Source organism: Ursus arctos, unplaced genomic scaffold, assembly GCF_023065955.2.
Source record: "Ursus arctos isolate Adak ecotype North America unplaced genomic scaffold, UrsArc2.0 scaffold_36, whole genome shotgun sequence".
In the NCBI taxonomy this organism is placed as follows: domain Eukaryota; kingdom Metazoa; phylum Chordata; class Mammalia; order Carnivora; family Ursidae; genus Ursus; species Ursus arctos.
Window position 1 is genome coordinate 19,674,946 of NW_026623050.1, and position 27,877 is coordinate 19,702,822.

Below are 27,877 nucleotides of genomic sequence, written 5' to 3' on the forward strand. Positions count from 1 at the left end.
TAAAAAAAAAATGCTTGAAGCCAGCTTTACTGTCTCCTTTCCATTTCCCTACCTCATATAAAAGTCTGACTACACTACCTTTTTCATGAAGTAATAGAATAGCTTCACTCTTTATACTTCAATAAAAATAATCATTTATACAGGAGTCAGAAACTCTCTGTGGATGGATGTCTGATTCCCGCATTACCACTTGCAGAATCCTTGGACACACAGGGAGGGCACTGCGTTCCCTGTGCTCACATTCACTCCAGCTCTTTGTGTGAAACTGGTTCTTCCTCCCAGAACCAGCCCTCCACGAGTGCTGATCTCTCTGGTTGAGGCTTCTGGTGTTTGTTTTTGTTGTTGTTTTTTTTTAAATCTGAAACTAGGATATATCACTTAAGGGAGGATAAATTCCAATTTAGGAATATCGGATTAGATGTATTTTAAATTATCTATTTTTTTCACATTATGACAGCTTTGAAATCAGGATACATTTTATAAACATGGGCGCATTACAGTTTGACATTTCTTTCCTTAATAATATATAAAAATAGGTCATATTGCAATGAATAACTTCTTAGAAATAGTAAGTATATTTACAAAGGTTTATATACGTAGGAAAAGAAAGCAATGATTAGTTACCTATTTAACACGTCACATGTATTTTAAGTTGCATATACTCTGTGGCTATCCATGTGTGTTTTGACGGATTCATAGAATCATGTTTGTTGAATATTTTTGCACTTATATTCAGGAGCTATATTGGTCCCTAGTTACCTTTGTTATATTTATGTCTTGTTTTAGTATCAGGATATTTATGGCATCCTAAAATGAACTGGGAATTGTTTCCTCCATTTCTACTTTCTGGAAGAGATTATATAGAAATGATTTAAATGCTCCCTTAAAATTTGGTACAATTCAACACTGAAAACATGTGGACCTAGATTTCTTCTTTATTGAGAGGTTTGAAACACCAAATTCAACTACCTTAATGAATATAAAACTATTAAAGGTGTCTATTTCTCCTTGAGTTTGTGTCTTTTAAGGAACTGCTCCCTTTTACTTACTTGATCGAATTTATGAACATAAAGTTCCTGTAGTATTCTTTAATTATCCTTTAATACCTATAGGATCTATACTGATTTTCCCTCTTAATTTTTATATTGATATTTTATATCTTGTCTCTTTATTTCTTGGTCATTCTAAGAACGTAACCTATTTCATTCATCTTTTAAAAGAACCAGCTTTGATTTCATTGATTTTTCTTTTTTCTTGTTTCTGCTTTGAATCTCAATGTCTTCTGTTTATTATTTTCTTACATATGCTTGATGAGGTCTTTTCTTCTAATTCATTGAAGTCGAACCTTAGATTATTAGATTATTGATTTGATACCCTTTGTCTTTTAAAATTTAATCACTAGTGCCACAAATTTTCTTCTAAGCACTGCTTTTATTTTACAAATTTTAATATGTTGTATTTTATTTTTATTAAGTTAAAAATATTTTCTAATTTGCCCTATGGCATGTTCTTTGATCCATGGGTTACATATTAAGTATCTCATTAAATTTCCAAATACTTTGGAAATTTTTCAAATCATCTTCTGTTACTCATTCTAGTTTGATTCCATTATAGTAAAAAAAAAAAAAACATACTTTTATGATTTCACTTTTTAAAAATTTAGTACGATTTATTTCATGAACCAAGATATTCATGGTGAGTGTTCCAAATGCCCTAGGAAAGAATGTATTTTGTTGCCATTGGTAGAAACTTCTACAAGAAAGTCAAATTTATTGGTAGTGTTCTTCAAATCTTCGATATTTTGCCGATTTTCTGCCTCTTTGTTTTACCAATTACTGTGAGAAAGATGAGTCTTCAAATATAATTATGAGTCTATTTATCTTTTCATTATGCATATTTTAGAAGTCTGTTGTTAGGTATGTACACACTGACAAATGTGATGTCCTCTTGGTGAATTAACTCTGTTATCATTATGTGATGATGTCACTCTTTTCTTCTGGTTGTCTTCCTTGAGCTAAAGTCTACAATAACTTACATTAGCATAGCTTTCTTTTCATTAGGGTTTAAGTGGTATACCTTTTACCCATTGTTTTTCTTTTAAACTATCTATAACACTGTATTTAAAGTGTGACACTTGTAGACAGCACATACGTCCATCATTTTTTAATCCAATTTGACAATCTCTACTTAATTCGTGTACTAGCATTTTACAAAGCTAATTAATTGGATTTTTTGTTGCCAAAAACCTGAGCTGAGAAAGCTGAAATGAAAAGACTCAGGATGCATTTGTCTTTTGCCTCCTTTACAGAAGGGCAGTTAGGCTACAAGTTTGAAAGATTACTATAAATTCAAGGTGTAAGCATCTTACTGTTAACATCTGGAAAAAGATATGACAGATCATAAAGTTTAAGAACTGAGAGGAATCATGCAGATCATTTTATCAAAATTCTTCACTTAAGATTAAGCCACTGAGACTAGGAGAGACATGATGACTAGCCTAATATCAGCGAGCTCATAGCCTAATAGGAACCTGGAACCCAGATGAGCTAATTTTGCTAAAGCTATTTTCTCTACCCGACTCCAGTACATTATCTGGGGCACTTGCTGGGACTCAGACCAGCCCTCAAGGATGGCCTTCAGAAAGCAAAGGGATCAACTTGGGCCAAATTATGATTATATACCAAAGTGGTATCTAGATTAGTTAATTCTCCCATTTTTTATAGCTAGAATATTAGATGGTTGAGTAGCATATTTATAATGGAGCATTATAGGACTACATGGTATTTCTATTTTTAATGTTTTGAGGAACGTCCTGTTTTCTTTAAGATTTATTTGACAGAGGGAGAGAGAGGGAGCGTGCATGCATGGTGGGAGAGACAAAGGGAAAGGGAGAAGGAGAGAAGCAGACTCCCCACCGAGCTTGGAGCCCTATGTGAGGCTCAATCTCACAACCCTGATATTATGACCTGAGCCAAAATCCAGAATTGGACGCTTAACCCACTGAGCCACCCTAGCGCCCCAGGCACCTCCTGTTACAGTAGCTGCACCAACTTATGTTCCCACCAACAGTGCACAAAGGTTACTTTTTCTTTACATTTTCATCAGCACTCCGTTTCTGGGTTTTTTATGTTAGCCATTCTGACAGGTGTGAGGTGATAGCTATTGTTATTTTGATTTATATTTCCCTGATAATTAGCGATGTTGAGCACCTTTCCATGTGTCTATTTGTCATTAATATGCCTTCTTTGGAAAAATGTCTCTTCAGATCCTCTGCCTATTTTTAATCGGATTATTTGTTTCTTTGGTGTTGAGTTGTGTAAGTTCTTTAAGTATTTTTGATATTAATCCTGAATTAGATATATCATTTGAAAATATCTTCTTCCATTCAGAAGATGGTCTTTTTGTTTTGATGATGGTTTCCTTCGCTTTTGAAAAGCTGATTTTTTTGGTGTAGTCCCAACAGTTGATTTTTGCTTTTGTTTCCCTTACTTTAGGAGCCATATCTAGAAAAAAACGTTGCTATGGCTAATGTCAAAGAAATTACCACATATGTTCTAAGAGTCTTATGGTTTCAGGTCTCACATTTAGGTCTTTAATCCATTTTGGGTTTATGTTTGTGTGTGGCATAAGAAAGTGGTCCGGTCTCATTCTTTTGCATGTAGCACCATTTGAAAAGACTGTCTTCTCCCTATTGTATATTCTTGCCTGCTTTGTCATAGATTAATTGACCATATGAGCATGGGTTTATTTCTGGGCCCTCTATTTTTTTTTTCCCATTGATCTAAGCGTCTATTTTTGTGCCAGTACCACATTGTTTTGATTACTACAGCTTTGTAGTATATCTTGAAATCTGGAATTGTGATACCTCTGTCTTTTTTCTTCTATTAGATATTTACCCAAAGAAAATGAAAACACTAATTTGAAAGGATGCATTCAACCCCATGTTGACTGCAGCATTATTTGCAGTAGTCAAGATACTGTAGCAGGGAAGTGTCCATCGATAGATGAATGGATAAAGAAGATGTGGTGGGTACACACACACACACACCCACACACGAATATTACTCAACCACAAAAAAGAATGATTTCTTGCCATTTGCAACAACATGGATAGACCTAGAGTGTACTGTGCTAAGTGAAATAAGTCAGATAGATGAAATCATATGGTCTTGTCTATCTCAATGTGCGGAATCTAAAAACAAAACAAATGAATAAACAAAAAGTAGAACCAGACCTACAAATACAGAGAAAAAACAGATGGTTGTCAGAGGGAAGGGGGGGGGGCGCTGAGGGAATGGGGAGAATGGGTGAAGGGGAGTTGGAGACACAGGCTTCCAGTTATGGAATGAATAAGTCATGGGAATAAAAGGTACAGCAAAGGGAATATAGTTAATGGTACTGGAATAGCTTTGTGTGGTGACAGATGGCAGCTACACTTGTGGTCAGTGTAGCATAACATATAGAGTTATTGAATCATTATGCTGTATACCTGAAACTAATATAACATCATGTATCAACTATACTCCAAAACATAAAAAAATGGCATTGTAGGAAGTTTAAAAATTTTAACACACGCTAATCATCTTATTTATATACTTCGATAAGTTCTAAAGACTCATATTCTGTGAAATGTTTTTAATCTCAGTTCTATATACGAGGAAACTGAGCTTTGAAGAGTTCAAATGATTTCGCCAGATTCATACACATTCTTATTTGTTTACACTCATATAAAGATGGATGGACATGTTCATAACCAATTAGAAAATACATTTAGAAAAAGGAAAAAAAGGGGGGGCGCCTGGGTGGCACAGCGGTTAAGCGTCTGCCTTCGGCTCAGGGCGTGATCCCGGCATTGTGGGATCAAGCCCCACATCAGGCTCCTCTGCTATGAGCCTGCTTCTTCCTCTCCCACTCCCCCTGCTTGTGTTCCCTCTCTCGCTGGCTGTCTCTATCTCTGTCGAATAAATAAATAAAATCTTAAAAAAAAAAAAAAGAAAGGAAAAAAACCCTATCTTATTCATATCAGCAACAAAATTTTAAGAAACCAAGGAAGAAATCTTACAAGGCATAAGACTTTTTAGGGAAATTCTCAAACTCTATTAAAGAGTATAGAGGATAACACAAACAAAGAAAACCAAGTTTTCTTTAAGGATGACAAGGTCTGATATAATGATGGCAATTTTCTCCACATTAATCTAAGTTTCATTACAGTCCAATGAAAAACCCAACAGATTTTCTTGGTAGTAGATTACAAGCTCATTTAAAAATTCATAAATGTGAAATAATAGCCAAGGCAATTTTGAAAAATGATCAAGCATTCCACCAGTTGCACATGTCTTCCATTATCAAGATTTGTCATAAGGTCATAATAAATAAAATAGAAATAGATAAACAGACAGTGAAATAAAATAAGTTTCTTAGAAATTTATCTACGAATATGTGAGAATTTGGTGTCATGTGGGATAGACTTTTAATAAATGTAGATATTTTAATATACATTTTTTGGAATATACATTTAATAAATGTATATAGTCTATATCCACATAGAAATGGATACAACCAAATCTCAATGCACAACACAACAAAAATGAATTTGAGATGGATTTCACACTTAATAATTAAAAGTCAAACAGTAATATTTTAGAAGAAAATAGGATCTTCACAATATGAGAATTAGAAACAATTTCTTCAGCAGGAATTAGAAAGCATAGAAGAGAGAAGAAGTGATTAATAAATTCGAACATATTAAAATTTAAAACTTTCCTATGATGGAAGGAACAAGTCAATGAATAGTCATACAGAAAATACCTATTTTAATATGATTAATCAATAATGGATCAACTACATTTTGGCACAAATTTATACAAATGACTTAAAACCCCAATAGAAAAGTGGGGGAAATTATCAATGAGCAATCCACAGAAGAAAACCCACCAATAACGAGGAATGGATTTAGAAATGCTTACTCTCAGTACAAATAATAGGAATGCAAAATATTTCTCACTCATCAAATTGACAAAAAAGTACAAAGTTGATTCAAGAATCACACTAATATTTTGCGCAATGCCTCATCAATGTCATTAAACAATATCCAAGACAACACTGCATATAAGAAATTTATGAGCCAAAACCAAAATAAATATGCATGAGATGCAATAAACAGCACAATCGTAATGATGATGGCAACAAAGAGAAATAAATAAGGAGAGAGAACATTGCATTGGGAGCAGGATAAACCTTTGTTGTGGAGAGCGGTCCTGTGCACCGTCGGGTGTGTAGCGGCATCAGTGGCCTCCACCCCAGGTCAACCTAATAATGATCTTCACCTTAGAAACCGGCAAGAACCACCCCGCCCTGGGAGAGCACTGTTGAACCAGGTGCACACAGGTTGGCTGCCCACAATCCTCTCTCTATCACTCACCCTTCTAAACTCCCAGGGCTTAAAAATTGCAACTTAAGCAAACTGTGTCCCTCCAGTGTTACTTCTTTCTGAGAGTTCAGAGATAAATCTCCGACAACCAGGTATTTCCTAGTGGGGCAGTGCCCTGTAGAACTTGGGGACAATGTCTCTTTAGTGCCAAAGACTCTGTCCTGGGCTCACCTCTCCCTTCATTAACACACGGGGAGGCCTTGACTAGGTTCTGTGAGAGTTTATTTATTTATTTATTTTTTTAAAGATTTTATTTATTTATTTGACAGAGATAGAGACAGCCAGCGAGAGAGGAACACAAGCAGGGGGAGTGGGAGAGGAAGAAGCAGGCTCCTAGTGGAAGAGCCTGATGTGGGGCTCGATCCCATAACGCCGGGATCACGCCCTGAGCCGAAGGCAGACGCTTAACCGCTGTGCCACCCAGGCGCCCCAAGAGTTTATTTTCTACAATAATTTGCAAGAAAAATACTCCATTTAAAGTTCTACTAGTGATTAATTTATATTTTTTTCACAAATATTCACTTATAGTCATTATTTTTATATACACACAAAATAATTTTTATCTTATACCTACCAGTTAAAAAATTTAACACATTTATTTCTTTGGGATTTTGTTTTGTTCGTTGATTGGTTTGATTTTTTTTTTTTTTTGACCTTTCTTAGATTGCCTTTTTCTTTGTGGAGTAATTAAACCTGCTATTTAAAATATGAAAATTTTCAAGGTCAAAATATTTTTACACTTATCATTATAATCCTATTTAATCAAATACTGATATTTGCTGTGTCAACATTTCTCCCACAAGTGGTTATTTGATTCAATTTTCCTTTGTGCTCTATTGGCCTCAATACTTAATAACTAATCACTGCCATTAATTGAGTGCTAGAATATGCCAGCCAGTATTCTAAGTGCTTTAAATGCATCAATTTATTTAATTATCACAATATCATTATGAGACTGGTATTATAATTACCATCGTAAAGATAGGAAAATTGTGGCTTAGAAAAATTAAGTAACTTGCCCTATGTCATGAAGCTATTCAGGAAATCAAGATTTAAAATCAGTCCAATGCTAATTTTAAATTCAAGGCAAAAGAAAATCTCTAAGAACAAAGAGAAACAATGATATAACTATCATGAACATTCACTTAATGTATCAAAAATACATTTAAGCAACAACCTACAAATCAAGAAAAAAAGAGAAAACAGAAAATACAGTTTGAGAACTCAGTATGATACCACCTCGGAAATTCATAAGGCCCTCCAAAATAGTCTTAGACATCAATGATGTCAACAATATAATTAATGAGTCTATGCTATTAGATACATATAGAGAATTCTGTATCCTACAAGTGGGAAATACCAATTGCTCTTCAGCAGTAGCAGAACATTTGGGAAAATAGCTAATAAGCTACAAAGGCAAGCTCAATACATTCCAAATGATCAGTAACACACCGACTGTGTTCATTAACCATAAAAATAATGGTATAAATTAGTAACAAAAAGAGAGCTAAAAATTACATGTTTAAAAACTAGTATATTATCAAACAATCCATGGCTTATGAAAGAGATAATAAGAAATATTTGAAGCTGAATTATAATAAAAACACATGTGAGTGTGTGTGTGAAAGCAATATGTAAGAGTAATTTATAGCCCTAAATGCATTTATTTTAAAAACAAGAAATGATTGAAAATATAAGTACCCATCTCAAGATGTTAGAATATAAGTAGGAGAGTATTCCAAAGACACAACAAAGAACAAAGTACTAAAATTAACTAAAATCCTAACCATTATTTACCCCAAAGATACAGACGTAGTAAAGAGAAGGGCCATATGCACCCCAATGTCCGTAGCAGCTCTGTCCACAATAGCTAAATCATGGAAGGAGTCGAGATGCCCTTCAACAGATGACTGGATTAAGAAGATGTGGTCCATATATACAATGGAATATTACTCAGCTATCAGAAAGAACGAGTTCTCAACATTTGCTGCAACATGGACGGGATTAGAGGAGATAATTCTAAGTGAAATAAGTCAAGCAGAGAAAGACAATTATCATATGGTTTCTCTCACCTATGGAACATAAGAACTAGGAAGATCGGTAGGAGAAGAAAGGATAAAGAAGGGGGGGTAATCAGAAGGGGGAAAGAAGCATGAGAGACTATGGACTCTGAGAAACAAACTGAGGGCTTCAGAGGGGAGGGAGGTGGGGGAACAGGATAGGCTGGTGTTGGGTAGTAAGGAGGGCACGTATTGCATGGTGCACTGGGTGTTATACGCAACTAATGAATCATCGAACTTTACATTTAAAAAAATAATAAAAATTAAAAATTTTAAAAAATTAAATTAAATTAATGTTAAAATAAATGAGACCTCGGAGAGCTCACAAAAGAAAATACATATAGTTTAACAAAACCAATCCTATTACCCTGAGAAGATTTGTAAGATAGATAAGTAATTGACAAGAGACTAACCAAGAAAAACAAGAGAGAAGATATTACTGTGTGGAATACAGAATGAGAAGGGGAACTATGGACATAATAGAAATATAGTAATAATAAAGGGAATAATAATAAAATGGCTAGACAAAATGGATAAATTACAAAAAAAAATATAAAATGCCAAAACTGGCTGAAACATATATAAAACCTCAAACTCTTAAGCATTTAAAATTTTTGAAAAATTTATTGGGACATTCACCTCCCAAAAATGCCAATGAGTGTGTAAACTGGTGCAGCCACTTAGGAAAGCAATATGGCAGCACTCAGTGGTCCCACTTCATGGGCTTTACATTCCAAAGAAGCTCTCACACAGGTCTAAATATATGAGACTAATTATATGAACATGTTGCACAGGGATAGAGCTTAAAACACATTATGGTTTTTTGAAAGTATGAAACAACAAAATCGCGAGCTCGTAATTTATACTAATCAAAAAATACACGCAGTTCATTAAAAATACATACTTTAAAACAGCCCATGTGAAAAAAATAAAACAAATATCTTGAGATGGTTGCAATCCAGGGGATTAAGGTCCATAATAGTGATGAGGACTAGGGATTAAGAAAACTTTAAAAAATCTTTTAGAAGGTAAACACACTTCAGAAAATTTTTAAAAGATCCTTCTTTCTAACCATCTATTTCTATTTGAATCACAATACATACCCTAGAAATGACATCCCCAAAAGAAAAGTCAAATTATACCAGTATTTCTATTTTAGGATTAATGTTCTTGAAAAATGCTTGAATTTTGGTATCTGCAAATAGTTTTGCTCTCAAACATTAATCAAGTCTAAGCAACACAAATGTTAATGGTTTCACCACATTTTCATTATTTTGGAAAATTTTCAAATGTCATGAAATTGTATTACCGGAGTTCATAATTTCTTCACATATATCCACTGTTCCTCTCCCATGGACCCCTCCTTTACAATGTAGGAAAGTCTAGGCACATAATTAGATCATTGTTATTACTGTAGTTCTTACTGTAAGCATAGCTAGCATGCCAGAGAGCAATATTATTCATTTATATTACTTTTAAATTTATTTTTGAACCAAACGTCACTAAAGAAATTAGATATTTTAATTGTTTGTTCATGAAAGAATAATACATTTAGTTTGAGTAAACTATTATTTTTCTCATCTGTTTCATTTATTTCCACTCTGATCTTTAGTTCTCTCCTTCAGCTAGCTTTGGGTTTAGCCAAAGCAATTATGAAAAAGAAGAACAAAGCCAAAGCATCACACTTCATGATTTCAAATTATACTATCAGGGGACAGCGATTAAAACAGTATGGTAGTGTAAAAATCGTCACATAGATCAATGGAACATAATAGAGTTAAATCTGTGCATATATGGTCAACTAATAATTGACAAGAAAGCCAAGAATATCCAACATAGAAAAAATTGTCTCTTCAACAAATGATTGCTGGAAAAAACTGGAGAAACACTAGAAAAAAATGACATTGGACCCATATTTTACACCACTTACAAAATTAACTTGAAATGGATCAAAGACCTAAGCATAAACCTGATACCATAAAATTCCTAGAAGAAAATGTAGGAAGAAGCTCCTTGAAATTGGATTCAAGACTGATTTTTTGGATATGACACCAAAACACAAAACAACAAAAGTAAAAATCAACTAACAGGACTGTATCAAATGTAAAAGCTTCTGTGATGCAAAATAACAATAATAATCAACAAAATGAAAAGCCAACCTACTAATGGGAGAAAACATCTGAAAATCATATATAAGATAGGGGTTAACATCCAAAATATATAAAGCATTCATACAACTCCAATAAAAAAGGAAAAAAAAATCCAATTAAAAAATATGCAGAGAAACTAAACATTTTCCTAAATGAGACATCCAAATAGCCAACAGATACATAAAAAGGTGCTCAGTATTACTAATCATAAGTAAAATGTAAATCAAAACCACAATGAGATAACCGCCTCACACTGCTTAGAATGGCGAGCCTCAAAAAGACAAGAGACACGTGTTGGCAAGGAGGTGGAGAAAAGGAAATCCTTGTGAATTATTGGTGGAGATGTAATTAGTACAGCCACTATGGAAAACAATGTGCAAGTTCTTCAAATGTTAAAAATAGGATTACCCTATGACCTACCCCCACCCCCACACGAGCATTATTCAACCGTGAGCAAGAAGGAATTCCTGCCATTTGCAACAACATGGATGGACCTTGAGGACATTTTGCTATGTGAGGTAAGTCAGAGAAAAACAAATACTATATGATTTCACTTATATTTGATGTGAAATCTAAAACGTGCTCAACTCATAAAAATACAGAGTAAAACAGTGGTTAACAGGAGCTGGAGAATGGGGGAACAGAAGAAGTGTTGTTTAAGGGTACAAACTTACAACTAGTAGGTGAATAAGTCCTGGAGATTGAATGCACAGTATAATGACTATAAACAACCACATTATATTTTAAACGTCAAACTTGTTGAGAGACTACATCTTAATTATTCCCACCACAAAAAAGAAATGATAATTATGGGATAGAGGTACTAACTAATGCTACAATGACATCATACTGCAATACATGGACGTATCAGAACATGTTGTACCCCTTAAACTTTCACAATGTTATCTGTCAAATACATCTCAATTAAGAGTAAGGACTAAAAGCAAACGCTAGCTGAAATTAAAAAAACATTGACATACCAAACATACATAACCGGTTGAATAATATTCTTCATTAGAAAGAATTGATAAGTCACTCTTGAAATCTGCATTATAAACAGTGTGCTTATTTTCTCAAGCTTATATAGAACATTTAAAAATATTAGTCAAATATGCTTCCATGAAGAAAATATTAAATAGATATCGGGGGGGGGGGAGAAAGAGCACGGGTCATACTAGACCCACACTGAAACTTTAGCAAAGTTAACGATGAAAATATAGACAAAATTGGGAATGAAAACGTACTTAAAAAAAAAAAAAAAGGAAAACACCAAAGACAAAATTTTAAGAAATGTGTATCCCCATGCTAATAAAATTAAAGTATGAATAAAATGCCCACTTCTCTGGCAAACTCATTTACGAAATACATTAGTCAGTAAATAATGTTAACTTCGGTAGCAAGCAATGTCAGTTGTTCAAAACAATAAAGGTTTATTTCTTACTCACCACAAACCCAAAGCGGGTTGCTTGACTCCTGGGCAGTTTTTCTTTAAGCAATGACTTTGACGTTCTTCCTCTACTTCAACCATCTAGACAAAAGAGAACATAACCATGGAAGTCATATGGGCCATTTTAAGGCAGTCATGGAGGCTGCATACATCTTTCCCACATGCACATTCCACTGGCCTCACTGCAAGGCGACCTAACTGCAAGGGAGGATGAGCGAACGAGGCTAAGGCATCCTGTGTGGCCGGAAAAAAACTCAATATTACTAAGTATGTAGCCAATTTCTGCCATATTGTTATTAACTCATAAGGAAGCATCAAAGATGGTTGAGCTGTAACTATGAATGACATTGAAATTATTATAAGAGAATCTTCTCCCCAAATGTTCTGGAGCAATTTGGTTTTACTGGTGAGTTCATTGAAATGTTTAAAAGCAGCTCATCTCTGTACCCCACAAAATGTTATGAAGTATTTAAAAAGGAAACTACTTGAAAAAAAATTTTTGGAAACCACTCGATTTAGTTTATGAAGCTAATTTAACACTGATTTTCACTGTGATAGAAATACTGTTATCTCATCTGTAAAGTAGGGATAATAATATTCCCAATGTTGAAGCTATTGAGAGTATTAAATGAATTATGTAAAATGACTGAGGGTAAAAAGTACATATGTTTCCATTATTACGCTACAAGTAAATCATATATCAATATCCACCTTTAATAAAATTTCAAATGTAAGTAAAATTATTTCAAGCTGCATTCAATAGCATTGTAAGAAAATTATCAGAGTAAATTTATTCTAAGAACACAAATATCCAACATTAGGAAATCCATGAATAAGATGTTTCATCGATACACAAAATTAAAATCATCTCATTAGATGCTACAAACTGTGAAATTTAACAAATTTGACACTAAGGAGTAAATCAATAGCTCTCATCACGAGAAAGTACCCTTTTAAAATGAGGGAAAAGACAAAATTTCTTTGCCTCATTATTTAACATTTTCCTAGAATTTTAAAATAATTCAATAATTCATGAATCAAAGAAAAAAGCTCTCTGCTTCACTCATAAAAATTATCAAAAGGGCAGATTTTGTTGTTTTATACAGCCATTAAAATTGATGGCTAGGAGGATTATGTGAAAACATAGGACAATTTCTAGAATGTAATATTAATAAGATACAAAATTATATTTCAGTAGAGCTATAGAAAAGGAATACTCATACATTTAAAAGAGTAACTTTTATTTCTAGAGCTATAATTTTGAAATCCAAGTAGTTTTTCAATGTTTATAACAAAAGCTGAACTACTTTTCAAATACCCACAGAGCTAATCACTTTGGAATTAATAATAATAGCTAACACTGTATAATATTTACAAAACACCCTTTTCACTTAGAGTATACCATTTATTCTTCACAGATGGTTTTTTTTTTTTTTCAAGTTTTTAGTTAAATTCCAGTTAGTTAACATACACTGCAATATTAGTTTCGGCTGTAGAATTTAGTGGTTCATCACTCATTCCTCACAGAGGGGTTTTTAAAGGTTACAAAGCCCATTAACAGCAAGACTTGGGATTAGACCCCATCTCCACATGTTCTATGGCAGAGAGATCTAGTTGCCTGCCCATATTCTTTCTCCCCTTCTTCCTCACTAAAGAGAAGAAAAGACATTATTTCAGGTTAACCAGTGCCCTTCTATTCTGCTTTGTATTTACTTCAAGAATGCAGGTTTAATGATTAGAGACGTAGCAGCCATCTTGGATTATGAAGCAACACTTAGGTCCTAACTCATGTTCTAAGCCTGGAAACCTGATGACTGTGGAGCCAATACACTGGTCCCCAGAGAGCAATCTTAGACTCCTTTGACATGAAGAAAAATAGTCCCTTGGGTGCTTAAGTCACTGTTTATATAGAGTAGAATCTAATTCTAACTGATATGTGCTATTTCCTCTACACCACAGGGGATGTAATGAAATTTTAGCATAGGACAAAAGTATCTTAAAACATTTTAAGCAACCTTAATCACCCTAGTCCTGTACCCAACCTTCAGTGTTTGAGTTTTATTTCTTCAAAACACCTATGGGAAAAAATTAAACCACATCTGGTCATAAGCTGATGAGACATTCTTCTTTTGGCACATCACTTTAAGTGAGGAATTAACTTTATAAAATAAAGAAGAAAATTCCAGTGGTACACATTCAACCGTATTCATACCTTCTGTTACCATTTGGCCCCAAGTCATCAAATACATTTTATCAGCACAGACCACACCTGTGGACCCTGAACATCCAACCCAACTGCTTACTGGTATTTCACACAAACATCTGAAGCACTAACTCAATATTGACAGAGCTGATTTCAGAAGGGTCACATCAAAACAGTCTACCTTAACTCTTTCCTGTCACAGTGATTATCTTCTGTTGAGTTATGCCAGCCTTAACTTAGGGGTCAACTTAAGGGGATCTCCCTAACTTCCCACACCAAATTTATGACCAAGTACTATCTGTTTAAGTTCCTGGGTATATTTTAAATTTGCCTACCTTTTCTTTTCATCACTGCACCCAGGTCTATGCATCTGTCATAGCTCTTATGTTCTACTGCCACAACTTGCAAGCCTTTCTACCTGAATCCATTTTGGCCTCTCCTTTAAACTGTCTGGGACCAGTGTGACTTTTTAAAAAGTTGATCTCATCATGCCAGTCCTTTGCTTAAAATAATATAATGGTTTCCCATTGTCTTTATGATCAAGATCAAAATTAATTACAATCTCAAAGAAACTATCGTGTGGTCCCTGGTACTTCAACATCATATTCTATGCTCCAAGTTCTCTGAACTTCTTTCATTTTATTTATAATTTAAATATAGTTAACACACAATATATTAGTTTCAGGTGTGCAACATACTGATTTGACAATTCTATACATTACTCAGTGCTCACCACAATAAGTGTAACCACCATCTGTCAGCATATATTAATACTATTGACTAAATTCCCTATGCTGTACTTTTTATCCCCATGACTTATTTTATAACTATAAGGTTGTACCTCTTAAGCCCCTTCACCTATTTTACCCATTCCCCTGCCCACCTCCCCTCTGGCAACCACCAGTTTGTTCTCTGTGTTTATGAGTCTGTTTTTTGTTTGTTCATTTGCTTTTAAGATTCCACAGACAGGTGATATTAAATGATATCTGTCATTCTCTACATTCCCACCAACAGGGCACAAGGGCTCCTTTTCTCCACATCCTCACCAACACTTGGTATTTCTTGTTTCTTGATACTAGTAATTGTGACTAGTGTGAGATGAAATCTCATTGTGGTTTTAATTTCCATTTCCCTGGAGATTAGTGATGTTGAGCATCTTTTCCTGTGTCTGTTGGCCATCTGTATGTCTTTGGAAAAATGTCTACTCAGGTCCTTTGCCTTTTTAAAAATCAGATTATGTGGCTTTTTTTGGTGTTGAGTTGTATGAGTTCTTTATAGATTTTGGATATTAACCCTTATCAGATATATTACTTGGAAATATCTTCTCCCATTCATTTTTCATTTATTTTTCATTTATCAATGAGATAAAAGACCCACACCCTGAAAACTATAACACAATGATCTAAGAAATTGAAGATAACACAAACAAATGGAAAGACATAACATCCTCATGGGCTGGAAGAATATTGTTAGAATGTTCATACTATGCAAAGCAATCTACAAACTCAATGCAATCCCTATTAAAGTACCAACTGCATTTTTCACACAACTAGAACAGAGAATTCTAAAATTTGTATGGAACAGCAAAAGACCCCAAATAACCAAGGCAAACTTTAGAAAAAGGAACAAAGCTGGAGATATGACGATCCCAGATTTCAAGATACACTATAAAACTATAGTATTCAAAACAGTATGGTACTGGCACAAAAATATACACAAAGATCAATAGAATAAAATTGAGAACCCAAGAATAAACTCATGTTTATATGGCCCATTAGTCTATGACAAAAGAGGCAAAAATATACAATGGGGAAAAGACAGTCTCTCCAATAAGTGGTGTTGGGAAAAGTGGACAGCTAGATGCAAAAGAACAAATCTGGGCCATTTTCTTACACCATACACAAAATAAACTCAAAATGGATTAAAGATCTAAATGTAATACCTGAAACTATACAACTTCTAAAAGAAAACAAAGGCAGTAATCTCTTGGACATCAGCCTCAGCAATATTTTTTCTGGATATTTCTCCCTGGGCAAGGACAACAAAAACAAAAACAATTGGGACTACACCAAACTAAAAAGCTTTCACACAGCAAAAGAAACTATCAACAAAACAAAAAGGGAACCTACTGAATGGGAGAAGATATTTGCAAATGACACACCCAGTAAGAGGCTAATACCTGACCTTCTTTATGTTCACTGAACACACCCTCTGTGTTCTCCCTCAGAGTCATGGCTCTTCCCTTTGCCTGGAATGTCTTTCCCTGCCTCTCTTTACTCCACGTTTCTTCCCTATCTCTTACTTTCTCTCAGCCTTAAGATCTTTTCTCAAATTTTCTTTACTGAAGAACTTATCTGATAACATAGTTTCCTTATATCTAATTGTGTCATTTATTTTTTATTTCTGATTATCTGATAATTTTCCCTTTTGGTATCTCATTGCATCCTATACTTTTCTCTACAGCACTAAATCAGTGGCAATTACATATTTGTGTGATTATTTGGTTAATATTTGTGCCCTCTCTCAAAACATACATTAGATGCTGTGAAAGTATGGCTTATATTTGTTTTACTCTTAATTGCATTCCTATGCAGTACTGGACACTGAGTAGGTGGTGATACAGATTGGAGGGAGATACAGATCGATAAAATGGATATAATAAATATGTAAATATTCAAAATACAAGTATTCTAAGATATTAGTAATGAGAAATAGGGTTATGATATTCTCCATATTTTACTCTTCTGTTTCTCATTTCCTACAATTAATATTAATAATTTTTAAAGATACTTTGGTTTTTTTAAATCTTAGACAAATCTGTCAAGTAGGTAAGAGTTCTTAATTAAACCAATGACACTCTTTTTCCTTGATAGTAGTGATTTTGCAAAAGCTAAACCTTTCACAGAATAATTGACCAGAAAATTCCATAAGAACTTAGTTTCTCAGGATAATAAATACCTGTTAGCTTAGTCCTGAGCTAGAAATAAAGAACTCCGGGGCGCCTGGGTGGCACAGCGGTTGAGCTTCTGCCTTTGGCTCAGGGCGTGATCCCAGTGTTATGGGATCGAGCCCCACATCAGGCTCCTCCGCTAGGACCCTGCTTCTTCCTCTCCCACTCCCCTTGCTTGTGCTCCCTCTCTCGCTGGCTGTCTCTATCTCTGTCGAATAAATAAATAAAACCTTAAAAAAAAAAAAAGAAATAAAGAACTCCAATTTCTCTTGAGCAAGACATCTAGTCTCTACACATGTCCCATAAATCCATCTTCATCCAACATCACTGTAAAAAAGAAAAAGAGAAAAAGAAAAGAAAAGAAAAAGGACTCTCAGAAATAAGAGGACCATGCAATGCTTTAACATAGCACTGGTGAGATTTCAAGACCCTGTCTGAATATACAATTTAATGCCCCCTTATTTAACCCTTTCTCAGGCAACTTGCTTATTTTACATGAAACTTTTACATTTTTTTAAAATTTAAATTCAATCAGCCAACATATAGTACATCATTAGTTTTTGATGCAGTGTTCAATGATTCATTCGTTGCATATAACACCCAGTGCTCTTCACATCACTTAAAGTCAAATAACCTTGTCTTTTTTCATGTATGGGGCTCCTGTGATAAGATTTTGTTGCTAATTTTGACCTTTACTTTTCTATTCTGATCCTTCATCTTACTAACTGTGGTGTGATCTTGCCATAAAAAGCACCTATCCTAGATACTCAGTAAATGATTTTAAACATTTATTAACACAATGTTTAATCATTCATTTAAAGGGGGGAGGAAGCATCAAACAAGAGTGCTTAGTTTTCCTATGTGTCCAGAGTTGCTTTGAGGATTTTCACCCTTTGTGATTCTTACTAAACATGATGTGAGTTAGAAGAAATGTTATAATGCGCAATAATACATAAATCCTGGAGAAGAGAATTGATTCAAAAACCCTCTCCCTTTCTGGATTTTGTGTGGCGGTGTTATTTAACAATTTTTTGGTTCTAAAATTAGATGAAATCCTATCACTCGTTAGTAGTTTAAAAAATGGACAAACCATCTCAAATCTCATACTTTGTCAGAAGGGATGAAGATTTATGTTAGGCTGGGTTTTTTGTTGTTGCCATCGTGTGTTTGATTTTAGCAATTTTGAGGGGCTAGATACTAAGTTAGTTGTTTCCTGAAACACCAATATGTATTAACACTTCTCTTTGCTTTTGGGGGTCTGTGACACCTTAATGTTTTGGGATTCCCTCGTATTGACAGAGCGAAAGAGAAGAGGCAAGAACTTTGGCATCATGCAGATTTGTCTCAAGTCCTCCCTCCACGTTAACTGTGTGACCTAGAAAATTGTTTTACCTCTGAATTTCAACTTCCACTTTTGTAAAAACAGAATAATACTTGCCTCATGAGTTTGTTCTGATAATTGATTAGAAAAATACACCTCAGTGCTCCATGGAGCACTGGGTGTTATACGCAAACAATGAATCATGGAACACTACATCAAAAACTAATGATGTACTGTATGGTGACTAACGTAACATAATAATAAAAAAAATAAATAAAATTTTAAAAAAAGAAAGACAAATTACTTAGCATTGTTAATGTTATCCACCAGATACCTACAAAAAAATGTAAAACATAAGAATCATCCCCATTAAAACCAGAGTCTAGACAAATACATTAATGTATCATCTATGATAGTTTCAATTGCAAATAATAAAATGAAAATTAAACTTGAAAAAAAAAAAAAGAAAAATACACCTCATGCCCCAGCACAAAATAGGCACTCAATAAATATTAGCTTCCTTCCCCCTTTTTCAGAAACTACATTACACTTTGAATAGGCTTTAAATAAAGGATTTTATAAAGTGTTTAAATAGAGATTTCAACAAGTTTCTGGTTTTTGTTTTACGAAAAAAATGTCTGGGTTAAACTCTAACGGAAGATGGTAAAATAGAAATGTGAGATTAAGAGCACTGTTTAAAGAACTTTCCCTGACTGGAGACACAGCAGCAATAGCAGAGAGCTTGATGTGGGTGATGTGTGAAGTATGTGATCAGAGCTACGACTTCTAAAGAACACTGGCTAAAGGTCATCTCGAAGAAAAATATCACACACCACTCTGAAGACGGCTTTTGATTTAGTATCATGGAGACAGTTGCTGTCAAAGTTTTGCTGCGTTTTCTACGGCTGAACATGGACAAAGTCTAACAAAACTTTAACAGCTAATAAAGTTATTAATTAGTTATTAGCTCATCAGCTAAATAAATTAAGTTATTCATTGAACAAATAAAAACATACCTATATCCTCATATTGAAAATATTGAGTCCTTTTTTGTTGATTTTTTTTAATGGCTCCTAATGCCAATCAGTGTGTGGCCCTGGTATATTTGTCACATATAATTATTACTTAGAGAAGTTACAGTGAAATTGTACACTATGCAAGGAAGAGAATATGAAGTCCTAAGATAAATGTCTTTTTTATCCAAGATTACTTTTTCTGTACTCTGTGATTGCTCAGTGAAGACACTTTGTTTAGAAGATAGAATCACTTCTATTTCTCACGGGGCAGCCAGCGCTCTCTCAGCATTTGTGCCTCTCTGCTGGGTGAGGAATTCCACATATCCTCCCCAAATAAACACTGCCTCCTTTGAAACAGATAAAACCCAGGCGATTTAAGAGATCTACAGAAAGCACTCTTTAAGCCCTTCCTCCCACTTCAAGAAAGTCCTCCATCACTATTAATGAACCTAATGATGCTTCAGATCCACGGATTCCTCCAGTTTCCTGGAGGGCATAGTCACACTAAGTGTTTCAAGGAGCTCTTCTCCTTCAGGCAGTTTCTGGCACTGTCTGCTGTCACCCAAAGCCACAACTCACAGATTTTTGAATGAAAGCAAAAGAAAGCTTTCAGGGAACAGGATACCTTTCAAATACACCGCTGATATTGTAGACATCTCTCTGAACTGATAAAACAAAATATCCAAGTACAAATTGAGGTCAAGTGCTGACCTCTGCCTAGAATGCCCTTGCCTTCAGCCTCTCTCATCTGGCTAGCTCCTCTGGGCCTTCCTTGAAGTCCAGAAGTCACATTTTAATGAGAATGTATCCCTCTTTGCATCCCCCTTCCCACCTGACACACAGATACCCGCTTCCTATCCTGTGCACCTGTTTACTTATCTCTTTCCACAGTAAAACCTTTATTTCTGCATCCTGAAGGCTTGAAAGCCTGAAGCTTCTTAAATGTATGAGCAAACAAATAATCAAATGAGCAAACCAGAAACTCTGCTTACCTACATCTGCACAGAGGACAGGACTCAGAAAGCCCCAGAGATTCACACTGGTCCTTGTCCAAGTACAGCATCCAGAGGTGACCTGACAGGAGTCCTCTACCTGAAAAATGTCCTAAGACTATTTGGCAGCCAGTTACACAAAACTCTAATATGAGTCATATGTTTCAAGTTTTCTCTCTTTATTACATCCGTGGTTCTTTAGCCAAGTCTAGTTCTTTCAAATCCCCCGCTGCCAATTTAGTAACATTTTGATTCCACGTGTGTGACCTATAGTCCTTGAGGATGATTTCTCTCATCACAGTGAGGAACCTGAGAGCTAAGGAGACCTTCAGCATCTGAAGTCCAGCTGAAGTGAAGGAGTAAGTGGTGAGATAAAGAAAAACTTGCTTCCTGCCTTCCTGCCTTCCTTCTTTTCTTCTTTCTTCCCTCCCTCCCTCAAAGCTGCATGTAGGCTGCCCTGTCTGTGGTCTGTATAGAGTATAATAATGCATTCTCCATGGATTAGCCACTTCCCCAATAACAGCTTATTTATCATATTGGTGTTTAATCTCCAGATCACAATAACTATCTTACTGATAGGCAAATCTATCCAATAAATACAACGGGGTACACAGTACGTATTAGGACTTTGGTAATATATGAACTATAATTTTTTCTTTTTATTAATGGCTTTGGCATTTGCTTTTTCTTCTCAAGTCACATTCTCATTCCTTCTAGTGTAGAATATGATAAAAGTACCACATTGGTCTCCATATATTATGATTTCCATTCCATCCTGAGAGACTACAGTTCAATGATGGCGGAAATCTGGCACTACCATGATTGTAAGTCCATTTTTTATACATTTATTTGCTTTGACCAGGCTGATCTCATTCTCCCCACTATCTGCAAGTCATGACATGTAGAACTACCTCTGAGCCTTTGTTCAAAGTGCTGTCTCAGCGGGTAGCATCAGCTGTGTATCCGGATCAAGTTCCCACGTATTTGGCTTAACCTCAACCAGCCATGTTCAAGCTAAGTGTACAAATTCCACAGCGGTGGTAACTAGGTTAAAGTTAGAACATTAGGAGAAGCTGCAACAGAGCCCACAAGACATTCCGTGTCCACAAAGGACATTGGTCGGCTTGCCTGTCATGAGTTTGGAAACTCATTTTGGCATTCAAAGGAAGAAGTCAAACTTACTCCCTCACACAACAGTTTCAATCTAGACACTGCATTCTTATCTAACAGGCACAATTCCTGCCAAAGGGCAAAATACTCAATGTCTCAAACAAATGCAGAACAGATACTACGAATGTAGACAGTCTGATAGAAATGGGTTTGAGAGGAGGCAATGTCGTTGGGACAGGTGGGTGCCACAAATGTAGGAGGTGGCCCTGCTTCTGTGAGCTGGGAGCTACCATCTGTGGAGTTAGACCAAACCCGGAGGGAGCCCACCTTTCCCTTGAAAGAGTGTCCAGAAAACCACATTCAGTTGATTAATGTAATGTTCTCTACCCAAGAAATAATATATTATTTGGCAGCCAGTTTCATTTATAAATTTAATAGGAGTCAGAAATCTTATTTCTTTATTATGCCAATGACATTTTTGTTCTGGCTGTGCTTCTTAGAAGCTATATTGCCTTGGACAAAGAAAGCAAATACTTTCTCCCTGCATCAATTTTACTTTCACCTCTGAATTGAAACATGTGGTAATCTACAGTCCCCACAGGGGATACAGTCAGATATAGTCCCTTCAGGGGCAAAAATGCTATTCCTTCTCTCTTAGGTTGTTACATTAACCAACATCAACTCTATGAAATCACATCCAATCACAAATCATGATGCAAGCTCCCTAAGACGTCACACCCTTCCAGAAGACTCCCTCAATCACCTGGAATGACTGACAAAGTTAACAAGTCTGCCTAGTAAAGATGTTCTATAATGTTCCACTTTAAGTCACTGTAAGGACATGATCTTAACATTATGTTCATATATTAACTAGGTCACTTTAGTCTTATTTTTTTTTTTTAAAGATTTTATTTATTTATTCGACAGAGATAGAAACAGCCAGTGAGAGAGGGAACACAAGCAGGGGGAGTGGGAGAGGAAGAAGCAGGCTCATAGCAGAGGAGCCTGATGCGGGGCTCGATCCTATAACGCCGGGATCATGCCCTGAGCCCAAGGCAGACGCTTAACCGCTGTGCCACCCAGGCGCCCCACTTTAGTCTTATTTTTTAATGAGAAATAGCTAACATTTTAAAAGTACTATCTTTTATTTATGGTAAACCATGCTAACTACCTTGACCTCCCCACAGAGACAAAACCAAACCAAAAACAAAACCAAAAAAATTGCGTGATGAGTTTTTTACTCTTTCCAATACACTAGTTGGTGTACTGAAATTTTATGTTTATCTTGTCTACAAAGCTCTTAAGCTTACATCTTAATTTTCTATTTTGGAAACTTAGCATTCCAGTAATTTCCCAGCAATATAATTGTATTCACAACTTCTTGAATGGCTATACTGTTTCACAGAAACTTTGGAAGAATGAAGTTAAAGGCCCAATTACAAGTTAATCCTAATGAAAAATGGAAGTTCTGCATCATAACCTAGTACACGCAAAATTTTGCAAAATTTTGTCTACTTCTCAAACCAATGCATTCCCATGGCAAAAAAAATGGTAAGGGAAGTCCTGACAGCCTGGACCAAAATAATGTAAAGTAGAAACTATTTTATGTGCAAGAATCAGTCCTTAAATTTTGACTAGTGAATTCTAAAATCTAAATGCATTTCCTATCACCTTCAGAAATATCCCTCTGCTTCTACAAACACACACTCGGAGTTCATTCAATTTACAATAGGAAGTATCCTTAGTATAGTCCTCTATAACACGTTTTCCACATGTTCACACAGCTACCGAAACAAATTAATGTTCCCATCTTGATGGATTCTTTGCTAAAGAAAGGGCACAATATGGATTGATCTACATAACCCTTCATTAAAAAATAAAGCCTATCATGTTTGTGCCATTGAACTGGCAAGTACATTTTCCTTCTTGTTTTACTATAATTATTGTTGCTTTAAATAACACCACCACCCATTGAATTGTAGCTGACATTTTGTGTCACGGTGACTAAAAATTCAAGGGAAAAAAAGGAGTTTGTTCTACTGAGTACCTACAGTATACAATAATGTATACTGAGGTGGGTGGAGCCTGTTTAAGATCCTCTCTCTCCCACTGCCTCCCTCCCCCCACCGCCCCGAAAGTGTAGGTCCATGAATATCTGTTCTAAAGTCATGGAGTACGGTTGTCTAAAGTGGAGAGTACTGGGTTCATTTATGAATCGTGAGAGGTGGCTAAGTCCCAGGAATTTGCATATTTTAAAAACAACTTTTATTTCCTTATCTACAGAGATGTTTCAAAGCCGTGAGCAAACAATGGAAGGTGTTTAGGGTCATGCTCCGGTCTGTCTAGATTTCTATCTCGAAAAAACAAAAGCATAAGTATATAAAATAGAAATAGAAAGATGTTTAGCACAGCATAGTTTGTGACAGAAAAGACCAAAACAAATCAAATGCTCATTAATGGGCAAATGGTTGAATACATGGTGGTTCGTGCACACTGTAAAGTACTCGGTAGCCATGAGAAACAATGATACATATACACGTACACACGAACGCACACATTAGGGAGATGTTCACTTTATACTGTCAAATTTAAAAAAGCTTCAAAATACTACATAAATTATGATTCCCTATTAACCTACTATATGGACAACTTACGCACGTGTTTATGTTTCTATAGGCTATCCAATGATCACTTTTTTCTTTCATAATTCATGCTTTTTTGCATCCTGACAGATCTTCTATACCAAGGTTAAAAAGATTTTATTATTTTTATCCTATGCTTTCTTTAAGGGGTTTTATAATTTTAACTTTTATGTTTGTCTTGATACATTTTGGATTAATTTTTGTGTATAGTTTAAGGTAAGAATTGAGGTCCTTTTTAAGTGTGTGTATCTGTTTCTGGACTTTGTATTCTGTTTCTGATAAAGTAGGCAGTAAGCCAGATATGAGCAGGGAGCAGGTGTTTTCTGACTGTTAGGAAAGACAGAAATCACATTTCCAACAGCCAGGAGAAACCCTGGAGAATGAGCCTGTGTTCTGCTCTATAACCGTTGCCCTACCCTAAGCTGTAGCTTCACGATAATGCAATCACATGGCAGTTTTGACTCCCCTTGCAGGGGATGGCTGCCATGCCAGTTCTGATAAGGACCAAACAGGGCCCAAACCTCCCCCTCTCACTCTGTAGGAGACCCTCAGATGATGGGAGGCACCCCCAGTCAGAGACCACTCTGGCTATGACCCACGATCCTTGCCAGCAGAAAAAGGAAAGACGACCCTGACCCTCCATGCAGTCCGCCTCTGGGCCGGTCCCCTCTCGGCCCCCCAAGCCCAAGAGTGTACTTTCCCTTTAACTGCTGTTAAAGTCTTGCTCACTAAAGAGTTTGGCTTTGACATCTTCCTCCATCTAACTCAAAAACAGAGGCAGAGGTGAGGGAGAGGGAAGGGACAGAAGAACATGTGGACATGTTGACATTTCTATTTTGTTTTCTTTGTTTCTTCTTAGGCTAACTCTACACTGTCTTGACGACTAGAACCATATAAATCCTTAAAATCAGGTATATGTCTTCCAACTTTGTTTTCCTTTTTAGAAATCTCTTAGAATATTCTAATTCCCTTGTATTTTCTCCTTATATTTTCATATAAGTTTCAGAAGCAGCTCCATTTCTAAGAAAGAACGAAAGCAAGCAAGCAAGCAGGCTACAAGCATTCCAGCTGGCATTGTGAATCTGTATTTTAAGGAGGAGAACTAACATTTTAACAGCACTGAATCTTCTGATTCATGAACATTTATGTAAGTCTTTAATTTCTCTCAACAATGTTTTGTAGCTTTCAGGAGATAGGTCAAACACATATTGTATTAAATGTATCCCTAATTATTTCTTGTTTTTTGTTGACACTTTAAACGGAAATTTTTTAAATTTTATTTTCCAATTGTTCTTTGCTAAAATATAGAAATATGCTTGATTTTTATATATTAAACTTGCATCCAACATTAAACTTGTATCATACATTTTATGTTTTGTTTTCATTTTAATTCAGTTCAAAATATTTTCAATTTCCATCATGTTTTCTTTCTTAAGCCCATGGGTTATTCAGAAATATATTAATTTCCAAATACGTATTATCTTTCTCAAGTCTACACTTTGCACACTGCCAAATACTTGAGGGCTCAATCCTCTCATGCTGCCAGCCAATAGTTAAGGATATATAGAGGCTGAGGTTACTAAATTCCAATTTCTAACAGCATTTACTGAAAGCTGCTAGAAATCCAGGGTTTCACTGAGCCACCCTTTCTTCCATCTTCAGCTCCTTTAGAAACTATGTCACAGCAGGAAACAGCCCACTCCTAAGGGATGATTGCAGAGAATCAAATAAAGGGACTGTTCACATAGGCAGACACAGGTAAGGGAAACCACTAAGGATGGGGAGGCATCTTGGGGCAAGCAACAGCGGAAAGCAAACAGAGGGAATGGTTACCGGAAACCACGGAAAGTTCCAAGAAACTGCCATCCAACGGGAATTGCAGTGTCAAGCAGAGAGATACAGAGAGGGGACCAAAGAAACACTCCAACCTCTTTTTCTCTCCATGCTCCAATCTCCTTTTGATTCCTCCTATTGGCCATTCCAACCAAAAGCTGAAAGGCAAGAGAGCCTGGTTTAGATAATACTTGGAGGTCAATGTCCTGGCACACAGAGCAGGATATAGCTGGAGAGTGAAACCTGAAGCAGAGTGAGAATATTCAGGAAAGAAAGCACACTACGAATTTCCATACACCAAGTTCCAATTCTTATCAGTGAAGTCACCGGCTTCGAAAGGACAAAGATCACTTCCACAGAACATCTTCCTCGCTATGACAGAACCCACTCACAAAAAAATTCTGTTTCCCCCACACAAAAAACATCTATTTCTCCTGTCCTGCTTTGTTCCCAGGGCCCTATTGAACTTGGCTGATTGACGCGCAGATTTGAAATGTAATCCTCAATGACATTTACTCTTCTTTTCAAAGCTGCCTCGTTCTGGTCTGTAGGGCTATTAGCTCACTCCGGGTTCACTACAGAAACAAACGCCAGACGATAGCCAAACTTCTAAAAACAGTTGCATGACCATATCCAGGTGGTTTTTTTGGGTGTCAGGAAGACAGGATTGAATATGTCAGTGGACACTGGCGTTAGTGTAGCTTTCTGTATGTGCCAAAAGGAGAATTTTCAGGCAGCTGCCACCACATACTCAGCAAGTACTGGTCTGTGGTCGCAGCACCTCCTTTAGGATCGTCTGACCATTGACTAGTCAGGTATTATGTCTAATCCATTTGACTACTGACAATTAAATACCTTTCTGAGAGCCGCTGAGCAACTGTGCAATGAGGTCTATTTGTAACTACTGTGTATCAAGTTTTTTTCCAGTAGTGGGTGTTGATCAACCCTGCTTTTCTTGAAGATGGATGGGTATTAATCGACTATCAGCAGTCAATGTAGCTACACCTTGGGCCAGTCCCTTTTGAAATATTTTACTACTCCTATTGACTTTGGCAATTTTTGAAAAAAGAAATATTTGGGATTTGGGTGATAATTTCTTTATAGCCATCAACATCATTTCCTGGGATGGAAGACTGTGTGTGATTATTTTACAAGCTACTATAAACACCAAACCTGGGAAATCTTTTAGAAGACTGAGATATCTTCTTGCCCTAACAATAATTGCTCCTGTTTAAGGAACACCTACCGTATGCCGGAAACTGTGCTCAGCTTTTGGTACTTTACATTATGGATTCTCTTGACAGATGCATGAAACAAACAGCACTCTCATCTTTCATCAGATGAGACTCAGAGATTTGTAACTGGTCCAAGGTCACACATCCAATAAGTGGAAGAACCTGATGGGATTAAGATGCAGGCCAGCCTGATCCTGACACCCATATTCCTACCTGCCCTGATATTTGTTTACCCAACAAAACACCTGAGACAGCACCAATGTCTCAGCCTCATCAGCTGGATTAGCTGTGCGTATGGAATGTAGCTGCGTGTAGATGGTAACACGCCCGCCATGCGCGAGGTACAGTTATTCTCTACGGCAAAGCCTTAATTAGCTTTTCGTGATTCTTAGAACTCAGCAAGAGTTATGAGTTCATAGTAGGAACTGAATTTTTTACATCTCTCTTTGAGGTATGCCTTCTGTTTCCTTTGGCCAGTTTGGGACCCT

At 35.9% G+C, this 27,877-nt stretch overlaps 1 long non-coding RNA gene across 2 annotated transcripts in view; it reads right to left on the reverse strand.

Moving 5' to 3' along the window:
* The window catches only part of LOC123002083 (uncharacterized), a 264,337-nt gene that overhangs the window by 82,847 nt on the left and 153,613 nt on the right, over window positions 1-27,877 (reverse strand). Inside the window, exons 2-3 of one of the 2 annotated variants that reach the window (XR_008957133.1) lie at window positions 26,250-26,312; window positions 12,086-12,168 (exon numbers count right to left, since the gene is read on the reverse strand). This is a non-coding gene — a long non-coding RNA (uncharacterized LOC123002083). The remainder of the gene's footprint in view (window positions 1-12,085; window positions 12,169-26,249; window positions 26,313-27,877) is intronic. The other variant, XR_006411604.3, reaches the window with a different exon arrangement.